The sequence below is a fragment of the Malus sylvestris genome, chromosome 15 (genome assembly GCF_916048215.2).
Source record: "Malus sylvestris chromosome 15, drMalSylv7.2, whole genome shotgun sequence".
Taxonomy (NCBI): Eukaryota; Viridiplantae; Streptophyta; class Magnoliopsida; order Rosales; family Rosaceae; genus Malus; species Malus sylvestris.
In genome coordinates, this window is record NC_062274.1 from 2,779,275 (window position 1) to 2,794,461 (window position 15,187).

A 15,187-nucleotide genomic window follows, 5' to 3' on the forward strand; every position below is an offset into this window, starting at 1 on the left:
ACTCGGGAAATTAAGGGAACACTACCTCAACCTATATGCTCCACTCACAAAGCTTCAACATACAAACTTCAACAAAAGAAAATTCAAAGAACTTAGCGAAGAAGGCTTTGGTGTATTTAACACAATACGTTGAAATGAAGGAAAGCTTATTTATTGATATTCCCGATAAGTTACAAATATGTACATATACTTGAGTCAAAATAAACAAACAAGAGGGAGCCTTCACAAAGGTTGCTTAGGAGAAGTCTCAGCAGTCGGTAGAGCCCCAGAAAGGGAAGGCACCGGAGGGGGATCATTCGGAGCCTCAGTACTGGACAAAACCCTAGAAGGATGAGGCATCAGATATTGATCATTTGGAGCCTCATTACGCGGTACAGCCCCAGAAGACGAAGGCAATAAATGCCTTTGGAACAAACCCACAAATCTCTGATGATCAAGTAAAACCTGACCATCAGATTCCTTCATCTGGTCAAGCTTCCTCTTCATGTTTGTAGCATAGTCATGCGCGAGCCGGTGCAACTGTTTATTCTCATGCTTGAGCCCTCTAATCTCCTGTTTGAGACTCATCACTTCAGCCGCCAATGATTCAACTTGGCGGGTTCGAGCAAATAGGCGTTGGGCCATATTAGACACAGAACCTGCACACTGAACACTGAGAGCCAGAGAATCCTTAACAGACAACTCATCAGACCGTTTGGAAAGTAGTCTGTTATCTTTGGGAGTGAGAAGGTTCCTGGCCACTACCGCAGCGGTCATATCATTCTTCATCACGGAATCCCCAACGGTAAGAGGACCAGTAGGGGAGACGAAGGATGGGCGCCATATGTTGTCTGGAGAAGGCGGGGCTGCCTCTTCAACAAGGTTCAAGTCAAAACGACGGTCGGAGGGGCCAGACATTTTCAAAGGTGTTGAAGAGAGAAGAGGTCGGACAAATCAAGATCTTAGAAGTGCAAGAATGGAGCTTCTACTGGTGGATATTCAAGTGTGCTTTGGAACTTAATGTCAGCCCCTATAAAAATCTGCACTCGACGAAGCTTCAGAAATCGAAGAGGCGCCTGCTCAGAAATCGAAGAGGCGTTTGCTTTCTCAAAAGCTGGGCTGCTCAGAGACCACGAGGGTCGATCTTAGAAATCGAAGAGGTGTTTGCTTTCTCAAAAGCTGGGCTGCTCAAAGACCACAAAGGCCGATCTCAGAAATCGAAGAGGCTTGCTTTCTCAAAAGCTGGGCTACTCAGAGACCACGAGGGCCGATTTCAGAAATCGAAGAGGCACCTACTTTTCCAGCCTTGTCAGCACCTGTCACACGCACACTCAGCTTTGCGGAAATTATGGGCATTCTGTTGAAGATTTCTGGCGAAGTAGAAAGCACATGAATCATATTGTTCAATCACCCAATTCCCACACGCAACAGTAGCTCATGGGTACCACAGATAACTTTGCCAAAGTTCTCTGACAAAGTTGAGACACGTGAAGCTTGCAGCTCCCACTACATCGCTCTGACCAAGAAGGGTAAAAGAATTGCAAAGAAACAACACTAACAAAGTTTAGACACATAAATTTTGAAGGTCTAGCTACCATATTATTACCCACAAGGGTAAAGGAACAGTACCACTGCTGGATAATTGGAAAGTCCCGGTGTGTCAACCTCTGTGCTTCGTGGCAAGGTAGACTAGCAAACATGCCCAACCTTTACTCACATTCGAGAAAACACTCCTAACAAGATTGCTTGCTCCAAAATCGAAGAGGCACCGCCCTCCGAATCTCGAGAGCCAGACTCCCAATATGATTACTTTCTCAAAAATCGAAGAGAGGGTAAAGGAACAGTACCACTGCTGGATAATTGGAAAGTCCCTGTGTGTCAACCTTTGTGCTTCGTGGCAAGGTAGACTAGCAAACATGCCCAACCTTTACTCACATTCGAGAAAACACTCCCAACAAGATTGCTTGCTCCAAAATCGAAGAGGCACCGCCCTCCGAATCTCGAGAGCCAGACTCCCAACATGATTACTTTCTCAAAATCGAAGAGAGGGTAAAGGAACAGTACCACTGCTGGATAATTGGAAAGTCCCTGTGTGTCAACCTCTGTGCTTCGTGGCAAGGTAGACTAGCAAACATGCCCAACCTTTACTCACATTCGAGAAAACACTCCCAACAAGATTGCTTGCTCCAAAATCGAAGAGGCACGGCCCTCCGAATCTCGAGAGCCAGACTCCCAACATGATTACTTTCTCAAAAATTGAAGAGACACCACTCTCCGAATCTCGAGAGCCAGACCCCCAGCAGGATTGCTTTCTCAAAAATCGAAGAGGCATCGTTCTCCGAATCTCGAGAGCCAGACCCCCGACAGGTCTGTAATCTTCACACGCAACATCAGCTTTCCAGATACCACAAACCACTTTTTCAAAGTGCTCTGACAGAGTTAAAACATGTGAAGCTGGCAGCTCCCACTACCGTGCTATAACCAAGTAGGGTAAAGGAATAGCATTATTACTTGATGTTAGGGAGACTCCTATATATGTCGACTTCCATCCCTAACGGACAGGCAGACCTGCAAAAATGCTCAACCCTTTCTCTTATCTGAGAGGGCACTCCCAACAAAGCCTTTCGAAATATTCAGCTTTCTTTCCCCCCGATAATACCTCTGTAAACAAGCTATAGTAGAGCAAGAATATCTCATATCATCAGGGTTAAAAGCAAAAGTATCCCATATCATGCTTTTTCCCTGTCTTTTCCTTTGGCCTTGTTCTTACCTGCAAGACAAGGAGAAAGAGAGCAATCAGTCAGCACTTGGAATCAAGCTTCCAGCCAGGAACTGACTGCCTGGAACCCCTTACCTGATTACTTACCTGGCATTGCTCTCGAGTACTCATCTTCAACATCTTATGCTTCCAGGGAAGATACCGCATCTGCCTGAAGAACAGATAGGGCAAGTGAGAAGGATACAAGGAAGCATGTGGAGACAAGCGTAACAGCACACGTGCCGATACATCCACTACTCTACCAAAAGCAAAAGTATCCCATATCAGCAGGGTCGAACGTACTCTAGATTTGATGGACTTGTTTTGACCCTCAAATTCTTCAGTCGGCCTTATACTCTGGAGGAAACCAGAAAACCCTCCAGCCCAGTTCAAGAATAAGCCTGTGGAAAGTTACTTCTTCAAAAGCAAAAGTATCCCATATCATCTCTCCTCATTTTTCTTCTCTTTATCCTTCATGCTGCCTGCAAGATAGGGAGAATGTGAACAATCAGCCGGAGCTCTGATTGCTTACCTTGTCTGTCACCTCTTTCAGTAGATCCCCCAGCTCGGCGACTTGGGGAACTCCTACTACATGGTTTGTATCTCGCTTGACCAAGCATGAAACTACAAGTAAGCTTCAAGTGAAATTGATACATTACCTTGTGCATCTCCACCAGTTACAGATACCACCCCTGGATGGAGGAAGAGTACTTCCAGAGAAGATGCCACATCTGTTGGAAATGTGCCCTAAAGCCAATCATGTGATGATACTTTACGGACATTTCACATGTTAAACTAATCTAGTTTAACATATAAAGGGCATAAATTATTGTTTGAGCCGTCTCATATAAATGTTATATGCTTAAAACGATAAAGTCCAAGGAATTTGTGATTGGGAGAATGTAATCTAATGAAGTTAGATTCTTGAGACCATTCTTTCGTAGACACATCCTAAACGTTCCTGATCATAGGATTGCCAATTGGGCATTGACAGTCCGTTAAGATCGGTACGTACTATGTCTTCTCTCAGGGAGAGTGATTAGTCTCTAGTCATTGGTGTGTGTGACATCAAGACAAGTACGGTAGGTGCTCAATAGAGAATGAGTTCACTGAACGCGATCAACGAAGAGTTCTCATATTCCATGTCACATGAGAACTCATGGTTGGGATAATGCAAAGTAGTCCTTTGACCTGAGGCATCATAGTTGTCTTGTGGTTAAGACCTTGATCTTTGATTATGTCAAAGTCATCCCACCAGGAGGGTGTCCACGGCATCGTTGGGGTCAAGCCGCTTAGCTATGGAGACAAGTGAATGCGCAACAAGGGATCTCTAACCTTCAAACCGTTTGAAGGAGAATACTCTCTGATATGATTTGAATCTCTGGCCAGAGTATGAATGAGATTTGGGAATGTGTTCCTAATCACATTCAAGGTAATCATATAAGCACAAGGCACACATTGGATAGTAGACATGAGAAAATAAACTATCAAACCAAACAATGTGGTCAAGAGTATTAGATTAGAGAAGGACCGTATTGCATTTGTAATCTCGAACTGAATAGGTTCTCTAAACCTCTTCTGATTAGCTTGGGTAACCATGATATGCTGCTAGGTGTCACTCATGGTTTGTGGAAGCCCTAAACGTGTATAATCACTAAAGGGAGAATTGAAAATAGTTTCAATTCACAATCGATGTAAAATGGTTTTAATCGCCCACTACCTCGCTAAAAGGAACCTAATGGATCGCACACCGTGAAAGGTGGAGATTGGAGATTAAACGGAAATGAGTAAGAATGATTAAATGGTTTAATCATTTATTTATGGCAAGGATTAATTAATATGTTAATTAATCAAACGAATAAGTTCGTTAAAGACTTCGGGATAGTTTTGGACCTTAAGGCCCAATGGGCTTCGAACGTCAAGCCCATTAACTTAAGTTGTATGACAATTTAATGAATAAAGATTCATTAAAGCCCAAAAGCCCAAAATTCCTTAGGTGGCCGGCCATATGGTGATGAATTAGGGTTTTGGTTATTTAGGTCACTTAAAGAAGTGACTATATAAATGACTTTATAACTAAATATTCATTAAGTGAAAAATGGGTTTATTTTGGGGGAAAAATGGGTGAGAATTGTCTCTCCATTTCTCTCTAAAGAGGCCAACACCTTGGAGGGTACATCTAGCAATCCTACTACTCCAAGGTCACTCATTTCTTCTACAATCGAACCTTGGTGTCGAGAATTAGAGGTTCTCAATTTTGGGAACTTGGAGAACCTATTCTTCCATCCAAATCCATGGATCTAAGAAGCAAGGAATGAAGGCCCTTATCTCTTTGGGTGATTAGCCTTTGCTTATGCAAAGAGGAATCTACAAAGGTAAATTTCAACTCACTTTGTTTTTGAGTTGATTATTGGTTCACCAATCTACTAGGCTTTGAATTTCATGGGTAAATGTTTTGTATTTGAGTGCATGTAAGCATGATTCCGCCTTTAATTGTTAATTGCATGCTATATGATGTTGCTCAAATGAACATGTTTTTCAAAATAATTCCTTCAAGTGGTATCAGAGCCTAGGTCTAGTAGTTGGTGAATCCTTTTGTGTTTTGTAGTTCATAAGTTTGTGATCTAAAAGTTGTAATTGTTACAAGCTTTATTCTTGCTTCTTTGAAAGTAAATTTTGTTGGAAAATTTGCTATCTCAAATGTTGTAGATGTTGTTCATATGAGCATGAATATTGGAGCTAAAATTTGGTGCCATGCTTTTGGGAAAATTCGGCCAAAATCAAAGGGTGAATTTTTGGGTTCTTGTTTGACTTGTTAAAAGTGTTTTAATGTGTTCTTTGGAACCCCTAAGTACCCTAGTTTGGTTAGATGTTATTTCCCTTAAGTAAGAATGGTTTTGGAATGTTTTTGGGTGGAAAAAGTTCATGGAAAAATTTGGGTTTTTCATGGATGTTCTTCATTGTTCTTGATGTTCTTGCCAAGAACAAAAAGGTTTGGTGTTTTGATTCAAAGTTTTGAATTATTTCATAAAGTTTTTGTGATATGTTTTTAAATGATTTATTATGTATTTAAAGTGTTAAATATTTGTATAAATGATGATTGAAATAATTGTGTTTGAATTATTTCAAAAACATATCTTATCTTACATACACTTGCATGTTTTTGACAAAACTCACAAATCAACACACACACCAACCTTATCCCTCCCCAAAACCAGCCACTCCCTCAAAGGGAGTACTTTTGGGGCTTTTATGCAATTACATAAAGTTTTGATACTTTTGTGTATTTGCACTTTGGTCCAAAAGTTTACGTTTTTACGTTTAGGTCCAAAAACGCTAAAGGACAAATTGTTTTGATCCTTTAATGATGTTTTTGCATTATTAAAAGTTTGGGTTCTAGTTGTATTTACATGAAGTTGTGACTTTTGTGTATTATACAAAGTGACCCCAAAAGTTTTTGTTTTTGCAATATGGTCCAAAAGTTGAGGTTAATTGCATGATGGCCCAAATAGGATGAGAACAAAATTGTTTTGTCTCTTTAAATGAGAATTGGATTTTCATTTTGTTTAGCTCCATTTAAATCAATCTTATGGATACAAAAACCAAATGAAAATGTTGCATTCAATTAATTAGTTAAAGTGTTAATTAATTAAAGGGTGATTATGAACCTAAGCCTAATATAATTGAGCTATGTGAAAGGCGTTTCAAATTTGTTTGAACCATGGGAATGTGTAGATTAGATTTTGGTTGTAATTTGATTTGATCAAATGTTGTAAAAGGGCTTAAGCTCTTCTTTACTTTAAAGTAATTTGTTATATGCAAATGTTGTAATGAGCATAAGCTCACCTTTACTTTGAAGTACTTCTTTCTTGCTTTATACGATATGCATGAAAATGAAGTAGTTGGGTCCAACGCCCATAAGACAACACGCCTTAATGTGATTAAACGCGTAACTAAAATCAATCTTCATTCCTAGACCGAGGTTCAACACAAGGCTCGTGTTGAATCTAAACAAAGGTTCATAATCATCCTTAGGCCCTAAGGCAACTATGTAGTCCATCAAATGAATGCAAAGTTTATGTTAGTAGTATCATATACTCTTGCTTTAAAAATCGTTTTAAAAGCATAGTGGGAGTATTATGTACAACTAAAACAAAGGGATGGACCAATAGTTGTAATAGGACCAAAATAGTTTTAATAGAGATTAAAATGTATGTTTATATGTGATGAGACCTAAAACCCTCAACCAAACCAATATTAAGTTGATAAGCGAGAGATGTTTAGAATATCTCTTCGTGGCCTTCCACCGTGGTGGGATCCAATCGTTTATGACTTGTACACCGGCTTCACCCTATCATGGGGGAGTACACAGTGCATGCTTATACTCAGGAGGAATCCATATACATATGATGAGGTGAGTGTAGGCAACGAGGATAGCTATACATCGTATCATCGTGAGGCTATTCTTGAACCCCTTCACACACTAAGCATGGTGGGAAGAACTTAACTAAGTGAAATGGAGCCAACATCATATCATTGTGAGGTGACATTCTCTAGAGGCCAAATAAGATGGGTACTTGCATTAGTTGCAAATGAGTAAGCGTACTCTCTCATTATTATTGTTGCTAGCCATACATCGTATCATCGTGAGGTGGGCTTGGTAATAGTGAGCCTCCCATAACCTACTAGGAGTTTCATCCAAAACTCTCGAATTCCTATGAGGGATATGGAATTTGCCAAAAATAGTGGGTGGTGCTATTTGATTTAAAGACCCAAATCAAATGGCTTAAAATCAATCAATTTATATTCGTTATGTATTTGATTACCAATATATTTGCAAACGCTATCCAACACTTGACAAATAAAAGCCGAACGTTTAGTTTACGGACTTGGTACTACAAAACCATAGATTGTCTTTAATGGCTTGTAAAAGTACCAAAGTAGTCTCATCCTCACAATCTTACTATTGATAATGTATCATTAGAAGAATATGTTAGAAAAGGTCTATCATAAAGAGGACAACACTTTTAATGTCATAATTCTTCAATTACAATTTGTTGTATGAAGAAATAGGAGTTGCTTTGAACAACTCTTAGTCAATGCAAACACTAGTGCTTATTTCTTTGTTAAATGAACAAAGAACTTGAGAAGAAAGCACAAAGACATGAACACTTTATGTGCCATGTTTCTTCACTTACAAATTGTTGTATGAAGAAATGAGAGTTGCCTTGTACAACTCTTGAAGGTTTGTAATTATGTTTAGAACATAATGGTTGGTTGACAAAAATAGTCCATTAACATGGACTTATGATGATTTTGAATCATTAAGTGTTGAAGTGATAAACCACTTAACGAGACGGAAACTAGGCAAGGACTTCACCTTTGTTTCCCTATCCTAATCGTTCACTAAGTTTATTGTAAACTATGTAGTGAACAAAAACCACATGCTCTCCAAAATTGTTTGATGTGTATAACACAATTGAAAAAGGTTTCAAGAGAGATAGTGGGAGTTAGGGACAATGACTAATGTAGTCAAAGGTGAAAGTCAAATAAAGAAGATAAATAACTCCAAGGGAACAAACTTTCTTTATGAAAGGATGGATATTGGAAGGGGTATTTGCAAGAAATGTCTTGCAAGTGTCAAGGACACACCTTTCGAAGGTGTTGTAAATTGTTCTTGAAAAGTTCAAAACAGTTGGTTCTTCTACTTGAATGCATGATTCTGTATTAGTAACTATGTTTTACAATCGTTGTAAAAGTGTGACTAATAAGAAGTAGAAGATTAATGAGAGAAGAGAAAGTACTTCACATTCGGAAACGTGAATCAAATGTAGATCTCTGCGAAAGCAGATGGTACTTACTTCCTCATATGAACTACCAAAGAAATTGGAAAAACATAGATTGTCTTTGTATTCCAATTTTAAGGAACTAAATTCCGTCACTATGTGAAATGGATAAATGTTTTGTTTGACAAAACAATGTTCTTTATTAATCAATTATTAGATTATGGTAATCTAATTAATTGTCTCTATAGTAGAGATAATATGGTAGTGTTAACTGTTTAGAAAATAATGATGCTTAAAACCCAAAAGGTTGCAAGGTAGTGACTAATCTCAACTAAAGTTGTGATACCTCTAAAACATAAATTACGAGTTGGTCATAAATGGACGCTTTGGATCGTTAGATCCGGATCCAATACCTTCTTGTTAAAATTGTATGGAGGCGAAATGTTCGAATCTTTATTCTTTTGGAAAGAAGAAAGAATCACAAAGTTGTTGAGGTTAATTCACTTAGATGTTAGTGGCACTTGTCCACAAACATAATACTACTCATGTTGGATAACATTCACCGAAGATCACTCTCGGTTGGACTATAGTTTATTTTGAATAAACACAAGTCCGAATACTTTGCAAAATGTTTCAAAGAATTCAAGAAATGTAAGTTGATGAGTAAGACATCTAAAGTATTTACCTCCTTAGATTTGATCCAAGGAAAGGTAACACTTTAGATAAGTTTCCTTGAAAGATATCAAGGAAAATAGCATCATAAGATAATGTATTTCTCCATTAGGAGAAGAACGAACTTGAATAAGATTTAGTTCGTTAGATGTTATCTATTACCCATATATAGGATATATACTTCTAAAACAATATGATTGTCAATGAGAAGATCTTCCAATATTTTCATGACTCCATAAGATGTAGTTGGAAAGAAAGACAAATCTTAAGCATGTTAAAGATTTGGGGTTGTGTGCTAACAAGCAATATTTGTTTGATAATAATCTTGTAGGATATCCTTAAAATAACTTTTGGATATCGCTTCTATAAACCAACTAACAAATGTTGTTTTGTTGGGTAGTTCATTGTAATTCTACAATGTGATTTGCCTAAAAGCAAATGAACGAGAGATAGAACTCAAAGAATGGGTTCTTTGAGAGACAAGATAGTAATCAACAAATATAACAACCTAGTTCCTATACCTCAAGCTCCAAGGTAGTCGATAAGGATTTATAAACTGTCTCAGTTGAATGGTTTTGAACTTTATGACTATGTCATAGAGTTGCACCTCTTAATTCGAAAGAAATAAGAATGAAAATCCTTATGACTACATTGAGTGCATATACGATATATACTCAAGGAAATGGTAAAGTACCATTTGACTCGAAATAATGAAACCTTCATAGCTAATTGGTAGCTTAAGGTGACTACAATCAAAGAGAATGGTTGACTTTGAAGAAACCATCTTTGAGATAGTCTTAGTTTCAATTAATTCGAAGATTGCTAGCTACAACTAAATGGTGATTCAATGTTTGACATAATATGGGTTTCCGAAACCATTATTAAGATAGTCTTAATAATATATGTCTAAAACTATGAATCACAAGACATGAAAGTTGTAGAGATCCATCCATCATGGATCTTAGCAAGTTAGTGGGAGCTATTTGCATTTTATGAGAAAAATGATCAAATCGTTTGATTTCTCATAAAGATGTAAATGAATCTTTTGTTTACTAGTTTTACAAAAGATTAGTGGGAGTTAATCATGTTCCTAAAAATTTAAATATATATGATATATTAATTTTGGAAATGAAAAGAATACTTCTTTGTTAAAGTTATGACTTTAATACATTATATGAAGATAGAATGTATATGGGAGATATAGTCTATGTACATGGGATGGAAATCTATAATGATATATTTCATGATATAATTGGATTATATCAATGCCTAATAATAGACAACGGATGCTAGGAAGTTTCTCATATGATGATAAACTTCAATTAGAAGGATGACTCTAGTAAGACTAGCAAGTTGCCCTTCTCAAAGGGAACGTGCCCCTTTGACTCCCAAAGAAATAATGCGTAAATAGAATCCTTTATGCATACGCAGAAAGGTGATTTATGTATTTCATATTGTATGAAAAACATTGATATGAGTTGTACCTAGAACGGTACAAGACGATATCAGTGCAAGCCCAGGATCAGAACCATGGCAACTGTCAAGTGAGTCCTTAAGTATTTAAGAAATACTAAAGGATAAATTCCTCAAAGATCGAGGAAGAATCAAAGTAACGTAATGGAAGCGTAAATGTATTAGATTATGAATCTAATCCATCATTGGATGTTTCTTCATTATGAATGAAGAGATAAACGAATATCTCTTTATTATGACTAAAGAGATATTTGGATGGAAACATTAAAGTAATGACTTTAATGTGTTCCATTATGAATGCAAGATATATTGCCATATAGAAGTTTACAACAATGTTGTTTGGATGGGAAAGTTCATTTATGAACTCTCTATTCGGTTCCAACCAGAAAGTGTATGACACTAATGGGGCGATAGCTCAAGCCTGGGAATCAAGGTCTCATCAAGATCCGAACACAAATGAGAGACTGAACCACATGATTGAGAATCATGTATAATGGTGACGTCGTTATTCTCAAGGTTGCTTCTGTGGATAACACATATAGATATCCACTGCCTAGGCCTACTATTCAGCCATTTATGAAATGACTACAGAAGAGATATCATCATTGATGATCAAGCTGATTGGCTCTAGTGCAAGTGGGAGATTGTTGGAAATGTGCCCTAAAGCCAATCATGTGATGATACTTTACGGACATTTCACATGTTAAACTAATCTAGTTTAACATATAAAGGGCATAAATTATTGTTTGAGCCGTCTCATATAAATGTTATATGCTTAAAACGATAAAGTCCAAGGAATTTGTGATTGGGAGAATGTAATCTAATGAAGTTAGATTCTTGAGACCATTCTTTCGTAGACACATCCTAAACGTTCCTGATCATAGGATTGCCAATTGGGCATTGACAGTCCGTTAAGATCGGTACGTACTATGTCTTCTCTCAGGGAGAGTGATTAGTCTCTAGTCATTGGTGTGTGTGACATCAAGACAAGTACGGTAGGTGCTCAATAGAGAATGAGTTCACTGAACGCGATCAACGAAGAGTTCTCATATTCCATGTCACATGAGAACTCATGGTTGGGATAATGCAAAGTAGTCCTTTGACCTGAGGCATCATAGTTGTCTTGTGGTTAAGACCTTGATCTTTGATTATGTCAAAGTCATCCCACCAGGAGGGTGTCCACGGCATCGTTGGGGTCAAGCCGCTTAGCTATGGAGACAAGTGAATGCGCAACAAGGGATCTCTAACCTTCAAACCGTTTGAAGGAGAATACTCTCTGATATGATTTGAATCTCTGGCCAGAGTATGAATGAGATTTGGGAATGTGTTCCTAATCACATTCAAGGTAATCATATAAGCACAAGGCACACATTGGATAGTAGACATGAGAAAATAAACTATCAAACCAAACAATGTGGTCAAGAGTATTAGATTAGAGAAGGACCGTATTGCATTTGTAATCTCGAACTGAATAGGTTCTCTAAACCTCTTCTGATTAGCTTGGGTAACCATGATATGCTGCTAGGTGTCACTCATGGTTTGTGGAAGCCCTAAACGTGTATAATCACTAAAGGGAGAATTGAAAATAGTTTCAATTCACAATCGATGTAAAATGGTTTTAATCGCCCACTACCTCGCTAAAAGGAACCTAATGGATCGCACACCGTGAAAGGTGGAGATTGGAGATTAAACGGAAATGAGTAAGAATGATTAAATGGTTTAATCATTTATTTATGGCAAGGATTAATTAATATGTTAATTAATCAAACGAATAAGTTCGTTAAAGACTTCGGGATAGTTTTGGACCTTAAGGCCCAATGGGCTTCGAACGTCAAGCCCATTAACTTAAGTTGTATGACAATTTAATGAATAAAGATTCATTAAAGCCCAAAAGCCCAAAATTCCTTAGGTGGCCGGCCATATGGTGATGAATTAGGGTTTTGGTTATTTAGGTCACTTAAAGAAGTGACTATATAAATGACTTTATAACTAAATATTCATTAAGTGAAAAATGGGTTTATTTTGGGGGAAAAATGGGTGAGAATTGTCTCTCCATTTCTCTCTAAAGAGGCCAACACCTTGGAGGGTACATCTAGCAATCCTACTACTCCAAGGTCACTCATTTCTTCTACAATCGAACCTTGGTGTCGAGAATTAGAGGTTCTCAATTTTGGGAACTTGGAGAACCTATTCTTCCATCCAAATCCATGGATCTAAGAAGCAAGGAATGAAGGCCCTTATCTCTTTGGGTGATTAGCCTTTGCTTATGCAAAGAGGAATCTACAAAGGTAAATTTCAACTCACTTTGTTTTTGAGTTGATTATTGGTTCACCAATCTACTAGGCTTTGAATTTCATGGGTAAATGTTTTGTATTTGAGTGCATGTAAGCATGATTCCGCCTTTAATTGTTAATTGCATGCTATATGATGTTGCTCAAATGAACATGTTTTTCAAAATAATTCCTTCAACATCTACCTATGAGACAGATAAGGCAAGTCAAGACGATACCACACTCCGGTACTTAGAAGTTTCGTGGCTACGAGATCATTCTCCCACAATATTTCCTAATGTCATTTGTACTAAATCATTGACTTGTACTCACTCAAGGAGAGCTTGAACCTATGTACTTGTGTAAACCCTTCACAATTAATGAGAACTCCTCTATTCTGTGGACGTAGCCAATCTGGGTGAACCACGTACATCTTGTGTTTGCTTTCCTATCTCTATCCATTTATATACTTATCCACACTAATGACCGGAGCAATCTAGCGAAGATCACAAAAAGTGACCGTTTTCGCTACCTAGGATCTATCTTGCAAGAGAACGGAGAATTAGATGGAGATCTCAACCATAGAATACAAGCTGGATGGATGAAGTGTAAGAGTGCATCCGGCGTGTTGTGTGACCGTCGTAGGCCACTGAAGCTCAAGGAAAATTTTATAGGACGGCAATAAGGCCAGCGATGTTGTATGGCACAGAATGTTGGGCGGTGAAGCATCAACGTACACAAAATGGGTGTAGCGGAGATGAGGATGCTTCGTGGGATGTATGGGCACACGAGAAAGGATAAGATTGGGAATTAGGATATCCGAGGTAAAGTAGGAGTAGACAAAATTGAAGGAAATATGAGAGAAAATCGGTTCCGGTGGTTTGGACATGTGCAAAGAAGGTCTACTGACGCTCCGGTTCGAAAATGTGACTACGGGACAGAGGTTCGGGGCCGAAGGAGTAGAGGAAGACCTAGGAAAACTTTGGAAGAGACTCTAAGAAAAGACTTGAGTACTTGGATCTAACGGAGGACATGACACAAATGAGCGCAATGGCGTTCTAGGATTCATATAGCCGACCCCACTTAGTGGGAAAAGGCTTTGTTGTTGTTGTTGTTGTTGTGAAGGCAAGGCTTTTTAGCGACAGATTGATCGACGTGTTTTTACTGTAACAGACTAACAGTTGCATCCAAGCCTAGGAAAAATCTAAGAGATAGTTGTTGCACTATTCTATTCTTTGCATGTGACATGTACAATAAGTCGGATGCGTGTTGTGGGGGTACGGGGATATCAATGTGTTTCATAGCTTCTAGGTATGCACAATGATAATGACGATGACTATGACGAATAATTAAATTAAGCAAAGATCGAAAACATCATTAATGATAATGATGATGCAAGGATTAGCATGTCAAAATAAGTCATTACACATCATGCATTTTTTTTAACATGTTGCCTACTATTTTGGAATAATATGTCATTGCTTGTCTTGCTCTTGTTCACTCTCCCATTCCACCTAACTCGCCGGCGCTCGTTTGGGATTATTCAACAGCACGTTGGGACCCTATCCCGCTATGGTTGAATGAACAAGAAATGCAGGATGGTTTGTGGCATTGCCTCTTTCTATCCAGCTTCAATGATGATTCCAAGGCGATCGAGTCAAAAGTAATGTGAAAGGTAATTTTATAACTTTTGTTGTCATATCTGTAGTGGCCCACTCCAGCGCACACCACCGAAATAAAGCTAAAAAGTAATTATGCGTGGATAGGGAAGAAAAAAAAAATAATAATGAAAAGTGTTTGAAAACTTTGAATTTTAATGATAAGGATAAAATAAATGGTAAAGTGAATAGTACCATGATTGACTTTTTAGTGTAAAAATGTGATTTTTCGTTAAAATGAACTGTACTGAAAGTTTTTCGTTAAAGTTCCAAAAAAAATTCATAGCTTAATTGACCCTACCATTTATAAAGACAAGCATTCACTTACTTTTTGGTAACTTAGTGGTTGAGTTTGATAGCAGGTCTGATCCGTGGATGGATCCGCCAGGGCCACACGATGGGATCGCTAACAGCACCCTCTCCTCAGTTGTGCATACAAGTTGGGACCCTGTTGCCAACAGCGGGAAGGTGGCTCATGTTCGTATAACTTACAATGCTACCACCACGAACCTAGTAAGATATGGGAATTAAGAAGAGGAGCAAAAAAAAAAATTCAACACTATTACTAAGTTATTATGTTTTGGTCCCAAT